Source organism: Chlorocebus sabaeus, chromosome 8, assembly GCF_047675955.1.
Source record: "Chlorocebus sabaeus isolate Y175 chromosome 8, mChlSab1.0.hap1, whole genome shotgun sequence".
NCBI classification, from domain to species: Eukaryota; Metazoa; Chordata; class Mammalia; order Primates; family Cercopithecidae; genus Chlorocebus; species Chlorocebus sabaeus.
Window position 1 is genome coordinate 122,174,179 of NC_132911.1, and position 14,780 is coordinate 122,188,958.

At 38.2% G+C, this 14,780-nt stretch overlaps 1 protein-coding gene across 3 annotated transcripts in view; it reads right to left on the minus strand.

The window, feature by feature from the left end:
- Positions 1–14,780, minus strand: part of SAMD12 (sterile alpha motif domain containing 12) — a 474,157-nt gene that overhangs the window by 271,571 nt on the left and 187,806 nt on the right. The window lies entirely within an intron of this gene.

Consider the following 14,780-nt stretch of genomic DNA (forward strand, 5'->3'; position numbering starts at 1 on the left):
AATAAAAGCATTGCAGGCATTGAAAAGAGTGTGCCTTATAAATTATGTTTTAAAAGTAGGGCTTTGAAAAATCTTACGGGTATTGTCCCACAGCAGTCTCACAGGGGACCCACAATAGTTATAGGAATACGTATTTTGAAGATTTTTATGCATGTTTCTTTGTCTAATAGAGTGAATTCCAATAAGATTCCTAGAAAATCCACTAAGTTTTAAGCAGAACTGTATTTGAAAGAGTATACTGACAGCTTGGATTAAAAGGGTTAGATACAGAATAAAAGAGGGCTTTGAACTCCCGAAATCCTATGGGGAGGGCTAAAAACACTCTGCGACAATTACTCAGCTATAAACATGGGCTATTTCTTGTGAAAAAGGAAAAATGACTCAAATGGTAGAACCACAAGTCTACCACAAGAGTTGGTTAACTACAGCCTATGGGCCATTTTGGGCAGTGTTCTGGTTATACGTGTCCAGTGATCCAAGGATGTTTGTATACTTTTAAAGAATTGTTTTAAAAAGAATAAATTTCAACAAAGACCATATGTGGCAAACAAAGCCTAAACATTTACTATCTGGCACTTCATAGAAAAAGTTGACTAGTCCTCACCTAAAGAGTAAAACCAAGAAGCATAGAGAATCATTCCCAGGAAGCAGTAATGGGCCCTAATCATCGCTGGTGGCCTGGGCCTGGCTAGGCTTCAGAATTAACACAGACCTGTGTCTTTTGTGGTTAACCTATGCCTATTCCTTCATTATATGTTGGAGGACAGATAACTAATCTCTTTAGTTCACTGATATTCAGATCGAGAGGAACTATACCTAAGGAATGGCATCTTATGAGAAATTTCATCTCAACCTGTACCTGATTTAGATAGCAAGCCTGGACCTTGTGTCTGAACTTGATACACTAATGAGATGGGTCTTTGGGTGGGTGGGTCTTCCCAGGAGCTGAGAATAATTTATGCATAAAATAGAAACAGTTTGTTGCTTGAGCAATGATTTGAAAACGTCTTAAAATTCTTTTATATTCCTTCTATAGAGAAGTGGTGTCTGTGTCCCTTCTCCTGGAAGCAGGGAGGATTTGTGTGTGCTCTAACATATGGGGTATAGCAAAGGTTACTGCATACGTTCCCAGACGAGGTCAGAAAAGGCCTTGCAGTTTCTGTCTAATTCTGCTCTGGATGCTGTCTTGGACCTTCCAGGGCAGTCCATCTACCAGCTGAGGTACCACTGATATCATTAGGATGAGAAAATTCCTCAGCCAAATCCTTCCTGAAATCTTAACTCACAGAATGTAGGAAATGTAATTAAATGGTTGTCATTATAAGCTACTAAGTTTTGGAGTGTTTTGTTTTGCAGCAATAGGTAGGTGAAACAGTTCACTATGGATGTACAGAATATACTCAGTAGTGAAGTGGTACTGGGGCCCTAGCTATGTGACATGCTTTGGCCAATGGAATGCTAGCAAATGTGACACAAGTAGAGGCTTGAAAAGGATATGCAAGATTGGAGTTCTCTTCTCTGGCACCTCCACACCATTGGTATAAGAAGTTATACTGAGGCTGGCCTGCTGGAGGGTAAGAAGCAAAGCAGAGGACCCCAGTTGTTCCCAACACACTGGTCGAGTCTGTCCTACATAAATCAACGGCCAGCTGCCTCACAGACAAGTGAGCCCAGCCAAGATCAGAGGGTCCACTCAGCAAATGTAGCCTAAATCACCAGAAGGCAAACTTGTGAGCTAACTAATTATTTATTGTTTTAAGCCATTCATTGTGGAGGGTGTGTACATGTTATGTACCATGTCAGTAGCAGTAGCAATAGATAGTACAATAAAGATTTTTATTGCAAGGCGCTTTCCTCATAAAAAACACTTTGTTTCTAATCATAGAGTTTCGTGGACTATCTCTAATACACTTTGCATATTTAATCTGCTATTTTATCTTAGCATGCCTTTTCCTTCTAGAATGTCCTTTACCTTCTTTCTGCCTTTCCTAATCTTACATATAGTCTTGATGGCCTAGTTTAAATTCTGCAACCCTAGAATCAGCCTAGAGCACTCCATCCACAATGGTCTTACCTCTGGATTCTTGTAAAATTCATTTTATATATAATTTATATATGATGATTAACTGTAGATTGCTTTGAGATCTATTTAACTTACTTTTGGGTTTCATTTCTCCCTACCTATATTTTGAGATCCCTGAAGACAAGTGTCTTGTGTCATACTACTTCTCACCCTTCATCCCAGGCTCCATGGCATGTAGCCCAGTTTAGAGCACATAATAGGTGTTCAGTAAACATAGAAAGAAGGCAAAGAATAAGCTATAGCTTTTGAAAGGAGCTTAGACAGGGAGAGATAACAAAATACACATTTTATAACATTCTTTATAGTCATTTTCTATTACTTCAAATTTGAAAGAATAATAGAACCCGTTATGAAAGATAATTGAGCAATTTGCTACAGGGTCAGGGGGTGGGAGGAAAATCTGCTGAAATCTCGAATATTTTCAGTGAATCACAGTGTTTATGGGTAAAAAGGTATTAAACAATTGCTGTCAGGCTTGACTATCTGCCAAATGACTGATCATAATGGCATAGCTGTATTTCCCAACTTGGAGATTTTGCAAGTTATTAATAAACTGTGCAACATTTACCAGGTGTTTGGTTAACACATGCTTATATAAAGAGTTAGCAAATATTTATATTCCACAGAAATCTTCCCACTGTATTTAGACATTTGAAAAAGAAGAATCATTTTCCTTTAAATGATTGTATTTCTCATGAAAGGGCATTGTATTTCCAAGAATCATAAGAAGTGTTACTCTGCATCTTTTTGTCTCATCTTTCCTTCCATGGAAATTACCTCTGAGGATAATGGGGAAGCTGAATTAGAGCAGTCACCTGCCAAAAATTATGTCTTAGTGACAATGTACCACGTCTAATTTTTTTAAAAAAGGAGAAATAGGAAATAATCTTTTAGCATCTGTTGAGAAAAAAAGAGAGTTTTCTTTATACCAAATCTACTTTAATTTTACCTTCAAGGAATGGTAAGCACATTTATTAATTTATCTTTCCTCTTCATTTTGAGTAGGATTTAGTCAGTCCTTATATCCAGAAATTTAAAATGAGGCTAAATATGTATTCCATCATTGTAATAGACTTGTGATGAAGGGGAAGAGTTTGGTGGTAGGGTAGGGATTATCTTCTGAAGCCTAGTAAAGGATGGCAGTAATCCCTTTCATATTAGTCATAAAAAATTGGCATTGCTTGTATGGCAGTATGAGATAGGTTTGAATAACCCTATCCAAAGAATTGTCTAATTAAAAGTGCATGTCTAAAGCCCAGCTTCTGGTGTTCTCCTGACCTGGTGGTGACACTAACCAGAAGGACCCCTCCCTTTGCACAGAGTGGGACACTTAATACTGAAGCTGATTAATTTACATTCACATACAAACTGATATAATTTTTCAAAAGATTGTGATTAGTCATCTGTCACCTCCTCCTCGTGACAATTAAATTAGTAAAGCTTGCCCATCAAAAGGAGAATTCTCCCAGGGGTAACTGGGTGGATAAGGGATACCCACTGAAATCCCAAGTCATGCCTCCAAGGAGAGTATCCTACATTTAGCCTGTGTGAAGGCTCCCCCTAGAGGAGCTCAAAACAACTGCACAACACAACTGAAAGGTTCCATCACCAGCTCCTGTCCTTCAGAAGAAAAGGCAAACGGAACAAACTCCTCATAAACATTTCTGACAAAAATTGTTTTACAAAAGTATTTTTTGCTTTCATCCAAGATCTTTTCTTATTCAACTGGCACCTCCAATATGAAATAAGACACAGATAATGAACCACACCACCATGCGAGCCCTGTTGTAGTTAGGACTTACCTCCTTCAACCAACTGGAGGAAATGCCAGTGTAAAAAAACTAAATAAATAACCTTGTTCTAAGGGGTGTGTGTGTGTGTGTGTGTGTGTGTGTGTGTGTGTGTGTGTGGTGTGTGTAGACTACTGCCAACAATTAGTTGCTTTATATTCTAAAAATGACATGAAGGAAAAAAAGATACTTCTTGACAAAACCTTGTAATTAATTGAAAAAGATTTATTTGACTACATGAGAATCTGGAGATTCTACTGTTTATTCAAGACAAGCATACCATGCAGCTGACTCTTACTGAGGTTTTGAAAGAATTAGGAGATTTCCTTGTAGTCTATGGTCTTAAGTAACCATTCTCCTCTAGGATAAACAGGCTCCTTTTCCGAGTATGTTTTAAGAGTGAGTTATCTAATCTGGCCACGTAAGTCAAATAAGCAAACCTCCGGGGCACATTCCACAGGCAGAAGTGGCAACTCACAGGTTGGGATCTGCCTGTTAGGTGCTAAACTGAAGAGAGGGTTTCAACAGACTAATAGAGCCTGAGGCCTCAGATGATGACTCATATGGATCTTCCATTAAAATTGTCTAAACAAAAGTGTTTTGATGTTCTCATTTATCTAGCCTGGCTTTCCCCCTTTTTTTTCTTTAAAGTGTTTGGAGACATTTCCCACAGCACAGCAAATAACAGACATCAGTGCCCAGTGTTATAAAAGGAGAATAGGGTTTTTTATCAGATTAGGGAAGCTGGGTTCCAATAATAGTTTAACAGTTCCTACTGAAGTAGAATCAAGGAGGCATCTTGCAGTATATACCACCCATCTAAATCACAGCGTAACATTAAATGCTGGATGTAGAGGAAAACAGAATATGTTATATGAAGTGATAAACTTCATAATTAACATTATCCTTAACCACATTAACTATTGTTATTATTATTAACTATTACTACAATAAGTTAATTGGACCTGGGAAAGAATTTAGGCTAACAGGCATCAACTCTTTTTTTCAGGGCATATTACCCAAATTCTGGCAAAGGATAATCCATAACAGTACACTTTTACTTAGTATATCTCTAACATGCCCTAGGGAGTCAGGTGGAATCAAGAAAATCTTTAAACTTGAGCAAAATCAAATAATAAAGACTAGTTTCATCTGAAATAACACTTTGCTAGTTGAAATAAATATTGCCACTGCCAAAATTCCAGATTGAAGGAATTGTCCTATGTGAAAATCAAACCATTCAGTGGTATACAGTTTCATTCATTTGGGCTTGATTAGCATGACCAGTATTACTCACGATAACCAGCACAATGGAACCCAAGTATAATCCCTGAACCCCATTTAACCTTATTCAGGGCATCCAAGCTTGTTTTCCTCCAGTATTTTCATCCAGCTCTCTTCTACCCCATAAATCCTTAGCATCTATATGTATTTGAAGAGTAATCTACCATATGTTATTTGTGATTTTGCAATAATCTGATTTTGATGATTCAGTTAACTTTTTGCATTTTCATTTCTCAAAGTGTTTCCAGATATTCCAGAGGGTTTTTTTTCCCATGTGACCAAACTTAGAGAAAAAATGCAGCAGACAAAAATTTCTGAACATCACCCCCTTTTTTAATTTTTATAAATGGAGCTAAGTGAAACTAGGTTAATGAAGAAATGTAGTGAACATATGTGTTTGTGCTAAAGAATATTGTTTCCAGAAGAATAGTTTTGTTTTTTGTCGTTTTGAGATAGGGTCTCTATTGCTGGAGTGCAGTGGTACAATCATAACTCACTGTAACCTCAAACTCCTAAGCTCAAGTAATCCTTCCACCTCAGCCTCCGGAGTAGCTAGGACAACAGGTGTGCACCACTATGCCAAGTTAATTTTTAAAAATTATTTTGTAGAAACAGGGTCTCATTATGTTGCTCAGGGAGGTCTTGAACTCCCAGTCTCAGGTGATCCTCCCACCTTGGCCTCCCGAAGTGCTGGGATTACAGTTGTGAGTCACTGTGCCCAGAAAGAGTTGCTTTTTGAAAGAGAGAGCCCAAATTCCTTCTCAGGTTTCTTTGTGTTTCCATTCTAGTAGATAGAGCTGGCCATCTAGTAACAGCTCAGCAAATGTTTATTGAGTAAATTAATGAACACTAATTTAAAGATAATTGAACAATTAGTAGGTAATGAATGATGTGTAAATTAGCAACTTATAATAAATTACAAATTATTTAGCTAATCAGTAAATAATTAAACTTCAATAGAGATAATGATAAAATATTCAGTAAGTAAACACATGTCCAGAATAAAAAAAGAAAATCCCCTAAAAATTAAAGATCCAAACCACAGAACAATTGCAATAGAAAGAAATGTTATTATTTTCAAACACTGTAAGATAGAAAAGGGCACTGAAACAAAATTAGATCAATTACTGAGTAGGGCAATTCACCATGCCATCTTGTATAATAATCTATTATTAACAACAGTTTCTTTAATATTCGATTCCTAAATGCCCAATTTAGAATCTTAGTGTTAAAACATACTTGAGAGGTTGGTTTTCCATTAAAACTCCATTGTTTTGGACATGAGGCCTTTGAGCCCCATTTCAGATGCATGACCTGATAGAATATTCTTGGCTGGTGCACACTTGACTTCCAGTTGGCTCGTTCTTTCTTTTCTTATATTCTTTCTGCCCATCATCAACTTCATCCCTATTCTTTCGTGCCTACCCTCTGTGTGGTTTCTGTAGAATAGGACAATTTTTGTAAAATCTGAGGTAGTGCGTCCAAATAAATGAGTGCATACTTGTAACATGTATCTTTTTAAACTATGAAGTTTCAAAGCATTATACTATTGATTACCTTCTGAGCCCGACCTGGTTTCACCCTTAGTGGTTTATGCAGCAGTCTTTTCTACTGATGCCTTTTACAAGAAACAGAGTAGACCTGTTTGTAGATTCAATTTATTCCCTAGCCCTTCTTTTTAAATGTACTAAAAACATCCAACTCAAATGTGTGCAGCCAGAGGTGATAAAGAAGGGATATAGACTGCAAAAGCTCCCCAAAAGAAAAGCCAACCAGTTTCTTAAATAAAAAGCAGAAGAAAGGACAAGGATAATTTTTCCAACCAGGAAATGCTTTTGCCACTATAGCATCCAATACATGATCAAAGAGAAACATCAGTAAAACATATGTTTCTCCATTGTTTCTAGTCCACTTGTCCCTGACATTTTGCTAATTATCTCAAAAAAGGATTACTATATAATTTTCCTTGCCCTTCTATTTCTAATTAAAGGTAACAATTTCTCTTGGTGATTAATATCTTCCACGTTAATAACGAATGACTATGCCTGAGATAATTTACATCATTCTAGATTCCTGGTTCTCCTAGGACAATCTCCTTCTTGGTATCAAAAGTCTTCCCCTCTAGTTTGCATGTTAACAGCACAGAAGGCTCTATTCTAGTCAAATGTGAATGTCCTGAGTATTTAATTAACAAAGCAAAAATGATGGAAGTAAGGACTCTTCCTTGAACTGGAGGGGGAAAAAGAAAAGCCTTAGGTGTCAGAGGAGCTGAGTACTGCCATCTGCTGGTTATGGGGTCTGGGTCAATTTTTTGTTCTTTAATATTTCTGAGCTTCTAGATTTCTCATTTGAAAAGAGTTTCACACTAATATTCTATCAACAGGGTTCTGAGGTTGGAAAATGTGTGTGAAATATCACTTTATAAATTTCAAGTGTGATACAAATATCAGTGGGAAATTTTTTGTGAACAAAACCTGTAAGATTCTGAGGACTTCCTCAGAAGAGTTAACTGAGTATGTTCAGGAAATTGTTTAGAGACACTAAGTGGTTTCCCCTTTATAGTCTACAGCCGTACCGTTTTTCAGCCCCAACCATCACTTCATCCTTTGCTCTGTAGCTTTCTTCATTTGTTGGGAGAGAGGCTATTCTTTTACTTGAACTTAGTGGGAGCTCATTTTGCAAAGGCAAGCATATCTTGTCCTCATTTTTCTATGTGCTGAACTGATCATCACTGTGAATGCATCACTAAGTGGAAGTTTTAGGGTTAAGATCCTTATGGAATAACTACAGAAGTCCTATCTTCCCCCACTAGATACACGCTTCACCATCCCCTGAAAGATTTATAAAGAAGGACACTGTGGCAACATGTGACCTTTTGAAACCGCTCCCTTGGAAGGAATTCTAATGTCCTCCTGTCTATGTTACCTGCTACGTACCTACCACTGGGGAAAGATGCTGAAAATTTAATGAATTGAAGAAAAGCTGTGCAAGCTTCTCTTTTGGAAGAACCTTGGAGAAGAGGGAGGAAGACAGAAAGAAAACTTTCAAAGAAATTACACTGCCCTCAAGGGTGGCATCTACAGAGGACAGTGACAGGGCCTTGGAGATGTATGATTTCTTCTGCTGCTCATTTACCTAGGTCTGTTTTCACTCTGGTGACTGGCCACAATCATGGGAAAAGTGAAGAAATCTGATAAATATCAAGGTACAAATGCTAGAGAAAGAAAATTGGGACTCTTACAACTAAGGGCTAATTGATGTAGAGATGGAAGGTTTGTGGTGCTTTGTTTTGCATGTGCCTCTGTGTGTGTGTGTGTGTGTGTGTGTGTGTGTGTGTGTAGGAGAGTAGGGAGTAGAAGAATTCACAAGATAAGCTAAGAATCTGGGCCATGGACGCAGCCAAAGAAGGGGGGACGTGGGTTGAATGGAGAAGCATATGGGACTAGATATACAATGTATCTGGAAAACAGACACATATACAACATCCAGAGAATAACTGACAACATCCAGAGAATAACTGCAAACAGTCAAATAACATATTTTGTATTCAACCACTGACACAGAAATTCATTCACAATATATTTTTTAGTGGACGAGAGAAGATTATGCCACCCCTTTAAGGTATGATGCCATTCTTAGAAATAAATATGCATATAGAGAAAACTATCTGAAAGGATACGTGTCAAAATGTTTACATAAGAGATTATTTCTGGACATAAGAATTAGAGGGGAATTTTATATATTTTTTCTTTTTTGTGTATGTACAGTTTCTCATTTTCCTACATTTAGTATGTAAAAAGGAAAAAAAGTAGCACATTTTTAGAAAATAATTCTAAATTTATTTTATAAATATCACTGAAGAAACAGACTTGATTTGGGCAAAGGGAAGAAGAGGTTAGAATAGGGGTTGGCAAACTACAACCCTCTGAGCTAAATCGGGTCTACCACCTGCTTTTGTAAATAAAGTTTTATTGGAACACAGCCACCTCTTTCATTGACATACTACAAATACGTAGTTTAGCAATTGTGACAAAGATCCTATGACCTACAAAGCCAAATGGCTTTCCTATCTGGTCCTTTACAAAATACGTTCGCCAAAACCCAGTTTAGATGAATCCTCCTAATATAGTTTTATCTATTTTACCTTACTAGTTGTGTGAGCTTAGGGAAGTCATAACTTTCACCCGTCAGGTTCCTCATGTGTAATGAGATGGATAACACGTCTTAGAGATTTTATCAAAATTAAATGATTCAATACATAAAAGGTGCTAAACATCGTGTTTGGCACATAGTAGATGCTCAATAAATATTATGCTCCTACTTATTTTCTACTTCCTATAAATAAAATGCATTATTCTGCTACCATGGCAAACTAATGAAACTGCCACTTTTGTTAGTAAAAATTGTTCAATATTGGCAATTTTATATGGCTTAATGGAATCATACTTTAGCCAGTTACTATTCTCATTGCTCCTGTTTAAGCTGTAATTGCTGAGCTTGTATCTATCAATGTCACCAAGGTAGTTTTAGGGTTAGCTAAATTGACACAAAGGACTGGAAACCCAAATCTATTAACAGCATTATTCTATCCAAATTTGGACACTTTGGGTGTCTGAAACAAAACACTGTATTTGTATTGCACTTTGTTACTTGTGAAGCACATGGAAATTTGCATTCAATGCACCTATGGTGTGACAGATTAGGGCCTTTTTCCTGCTGCCCTAAATAGAAGCTTTTTAGATAAAGGATATTTGCTTCTACCCTACAAAGTAGCACCTGACTTAAATTTCAGCAGACTCAGTGAGCTTCCACAGCAGTGCGACAATCACTCTTGGCACTGAGCAAAGTTCTGACACAGTCTACCACAACATCCCGGGAAGACCTGCCGAAAGGAACGTGGGGCTCAGAATTTGGAGAGTGTCATTCAACCGCACTTGAAGATGACATTCTGGGGCTTAGTACAGATCCAAAATAGGAGTTCTCTAAAAAAGTAAAATGGGGCTTCTCCAAGAATGAGACAGGAAGACCCACTGGAACATCAATGTAACGTAATTACAAGAAGCTGCAGATAGGGAAGCATAGGATGAGCGTCATGAAAAGGATGCAAAATCAGGAAACCGAAAGACAAATCAAAGTATTCTTATCAACAGAAATGAAGAAAGGCTTTAAGTTCAATGCTATAACTATCAAAGGAAGAACAAACCCAATTTAATCCAATCAACACTTATTAAATGCCTACTTTATGCCAGGCGCTGGGTTAACACAGCTAGAGATAGTAAGATAAATCAGACATAATTTCTACCTTAGAGAAGTTTCTGGGCTGGTGGGAGGGAGATGAACATGGAACCAAATAACTTTAATATCATGTGAGAAGTGTTATGATGCTAACAATAATAGCTTTCATTTATTAATTGTATAAAATGTAAAGCAAACACAGAATGGAAAAATTAGTTTTGCTTGGAGAGGTCCAGAGAGGGTAGGGAGGAGGGGGGTAATTACAGTCAGGACCTGAAAATGACCAAAAGTTCACCAAACAAATACTGAGGCAAGAATGAGAGTGATGTACTGTGGTTTCAGGACAGGATGGATTGGTGTAATGGTTAAAATGAAGCTGACAAAAAACCTCATCAGCCAAACTTAGGAATTGTGACTTTATTCAGTAGGCATTAATTCTCAATAATCAGGAAGCAGCTTGGTTCAGTCTGGTTTAAAAAGACTGGAGAATACTTTCATAGAGAGCCATGAGGCAGGATCATAAGAAGAAGAGAGACTAAATGGTTCTGTTTTTGAAAATTTAGACCAGAAAAGTGGCATCCAGAAGAGAGAAGAGGAGATGGATACAGGATGCGGCATGTCTTCAAACTGAAATGCAAAAGTGGAGGGAGACATTCTGAAGACCCAGAAGAGAAACAGATGAAAACAGTACTGGTGTGGGAGGAGCAAGGGATGGTAGGCAAGGAGAAGACCACAGTTAGGTCACTGGCCTTGGGAAAGGGAGCATCTTTTTTTCCTCGACCAGCCTGGGCAACATGGTGAAAATCTGTCTCTACAGAAAAATACAAAAAAAAATAGGCCAAGTGTGGTGGTATGTACCTGTAGTCCCAGCTACTCGGGAGGCTGTGTGTGGAGGCTCTGGGGCTTGAGCCCAGGGGATCAAGGCTGCAGAGAGCCATGATGTCACATGTCAAGTCATTAAAGGGTAATGAATGATACCCAAGAGAGCAAAAATCTGATTTCCTTAGCCTGGCCCTCAAAGCATTCTGTAATGTAGCTTATAACCTATTCTTCTGATCCATCTTCACCTCCTTTATTCTTCCCTCCTGAGGGTTTACAAACCCAAACAGCTTCGGGACTCAGGTGGGTAACACACAAGGGGGTGAAGTGGCAGGGTCTGAGGCTCTGAAGTGGTGAGTCCATGATTCACAGGCTGTTATATTTTCTTTTTAAATTCACTGAGAGGTAAACAAAATACATACACACAACTTGAGATTTTAGACGTTTTACGTTTATCTTGAGAGGCTTTACCTTCTAAAATGTTCACAGCATCAATCCAGCCTTCTCTAAGCAGACTTCCCAGTCAACCAGGCTTATAGACAAGAGTTCCTTCTCATGTCTTACTAGGGTTATAAGCATGTCCACCCCAATGCTTATTTTCTATATCACTTACCTGCACGTATAAGATACCGTCTCTCAGAGTGTACAGGTCAAAGCATGAGCTTTGGATTCAGACAGCCCTGGGTTAAAATACTGGTTTTGCCACCTCTGGGCTTGTATGGCATGTGAAAAGCTATCTAAGGTCTTGGAATGTCACTTTCCTCATCTGTTAAATGATAATAATATTAATAGTAACACCAACCTTAAAGGGTTATTGTGAAGATAAAATTAAACAATATATGAAAAACACTTCCTGGATTGCCTGGCATATAAACCCTCAATACATATTTTTTAAGATATATGGTTTTCCCCAACATGGTGATAATTTAAGGAAGGGAAAGAACCACATCTTCTGAATTCTTTATACCTTGAATTACTAGATAAATATTTTGGGAGTATTCAATGCTAAGTATATGTTTAGGAAATGGGTTGACATTTACAATAATCATTATTACTGAAAAACACACTGGGCAAGGCGAAATTTTCATGGGCTGGAGAAATTACCACTAATTGCTAGGTTTCAGGGCCTTAACTAGATTACTGAGATGCTTCTAAACAATAAAAAACAAAAATTACACATGTAAGTATATGTGTATATATATGCATTTATATAATTCTTTACATACAAATGCATATCTGTAACACATATATGTTTATAATTCTTTACCACTTGCAAAGTGCTGTCTCACAAACTTTGATGTGGGGTCCCTACAACTACAGATCAATAATAATAGCCAATACTAACTGTATAAGATACCTATTATCATAATTTTATTTTAGGGAAAGGGAAACTGAGGCTCAGTGAGGTTAAACATACTTGGCCAAGGTCACACACCATGAATAATGAATGGAATATACTCTATTGCAGGTCACCACAGTCCAATCTTTCTCTAATCTTTCATAGGTATCAAAGATACGAAGCTTGCCAAGAGTATTCTAAACATCTAAGAGTAACATTACCCTACAGTTAATATGGGAATTGAAAAATATCTCTAATAAGAATTTCAACAGGGAACATGGGGGATCAAACACAGTATCCTAAAAGGATGCTGGCCAAGATCTCTTGAAGATAGTTGTGTTTTATTGAAATAGTGCCACAGGATTGTAAATATCATCAATCTCACATGTGTGGGCTTCAGTTTCCTCCAACAATAACACATGACATCAGGCTCCTCACCATAAATGATGTCATCTAAAGGAAAAGAGTCATTGGTCTACTTAGCTGATTGCCTTTAACAGGTCTAATTTTTGATCTCCCAGTAACATGCAGGCTCTGTAAGGATGGGAACTCTGACTTGAGAGGAAGAGAGCATGTGGTATACTATTTTTTTTTTTTTTTTTTGAGACGGAGTCTTGCTCTGTTGCCCAGGCTGGAGTGCAGTGGTGGGATCTTGGCTCATTGCAAGCTCCTCCTCCTGGGTTCACGCCATTCTCCTGCGTAGCTGGGACTACAGGTGCCTGCCACCATGCCCAGCTAATTTTTTTTGTATTTTTAGTTGAGATGGGGTTTTACCATGTTAGCCAGGATGTTCTTGATTTCCTGACCTTGTGATCTGCCCGCCTCAGCCTCCCAGAGCGCTGGGATTACGGGTGTGAGCCACTGCGTCTGGCTGTGGTATATTAATTTTTAAACAGAAAATGGGAGCAAAACCAAGGGGAGAGGGCGTCTCCAATTTTGCAGTCTGACTCCAGTGCTTTCTCTGATTGCTTTGCAATTGGACTCCAAAACCAAAAAATAAACTTACAGAGTAATTAACGAGTCATCAATAAAAAAGAAATCAGAGCTGGGCATGATGGTGCACACCTATATCCCTGGCTACTCAGGAGGCTGAGGCAGGAGGACTGCTTGAGCCCATGAATTCAAGGCCAGCATGGGCAGCACAGCAGCATAGTGAGACCCCTGCCCCGTCTAAGAAAGAAAGAAATCAAATGGAAACAGGAGTTAATTAAAATGGGGACAACAGAATGGATCATGCTTAATTGACTTAGTTTCTTTGATAGGGTATAAAGCTCAACATTCACAATGGAGGCAGATGTAGATGTTTGATCATATTTGATTTAGTATCGTGATTATCACAGGAGACTAGAGAGTGGAATAAAGACAGGGAAAAAAACAAACAAAGAAAAAAAACAAAAAAACCACACAACTGGATCTGGTCAAAGGCGAGGCAGTAGGAGATCAAGTCCCTTGCTATAAGGGCTTCATTCTGCTCCTCGAATTTGGTTGGAAAAACACACCCATGAAAAGAATGTCTTGTCCATTTCAGAACCCCACCCTGGTTACTTTTAAGTGAAGTAACTTAATGGACTTTTCATAAGAATGGGTCTCCTGTTCTTCCACAACCCTGTCACCAAGCTTTGAACATTTTCTGGTGCCCCTGTACAAATCGGTTTAGTCTCTGGGTTTCTGTTTATTCATGTGAAAAGAAGGAAACAGAAGGAGGTCCCTTGCAACCTGACATCATGATGCCCTGCTTTTCTATATAATATTTCACAGCAATGGGATACAGTTTATCTCTCTCAGCACAGTGTTTGGCTCATAGTGGTGTCATTAAATGACTATCAATTCAATAATGATTGACTAGTAATGATAATAGGTAATATTTCTTGATGTCCTTTGATGTGCTAGGCACTGTTCTAAATATTGTCTGGGTTTCAACTCCTTAATCCTCCCAACAAGCCTGTGTGGTGGGTTCTGTTGATGGTAAGTGCTCAGCTCCTCTAATTACCTTGAGTCACCCATTGAACTCTGAGCCTCACTTCTTCACCTGCAATAGCTTGCGAGATTGTTGAAAGCCACTAACTCTTTAGTACTGAGGAGTTCTACACACAGTTCTAGGCACTGGACAGGCATCACATGTACTGGACAGAACTACAGTCCATGTGGTTCTCAGCAGAGCATCCTGCACATAGAAAACCTCCAAGAAACGATGGGCATTATGAAGGATGTCAGGGATTTTCTAAAGCAA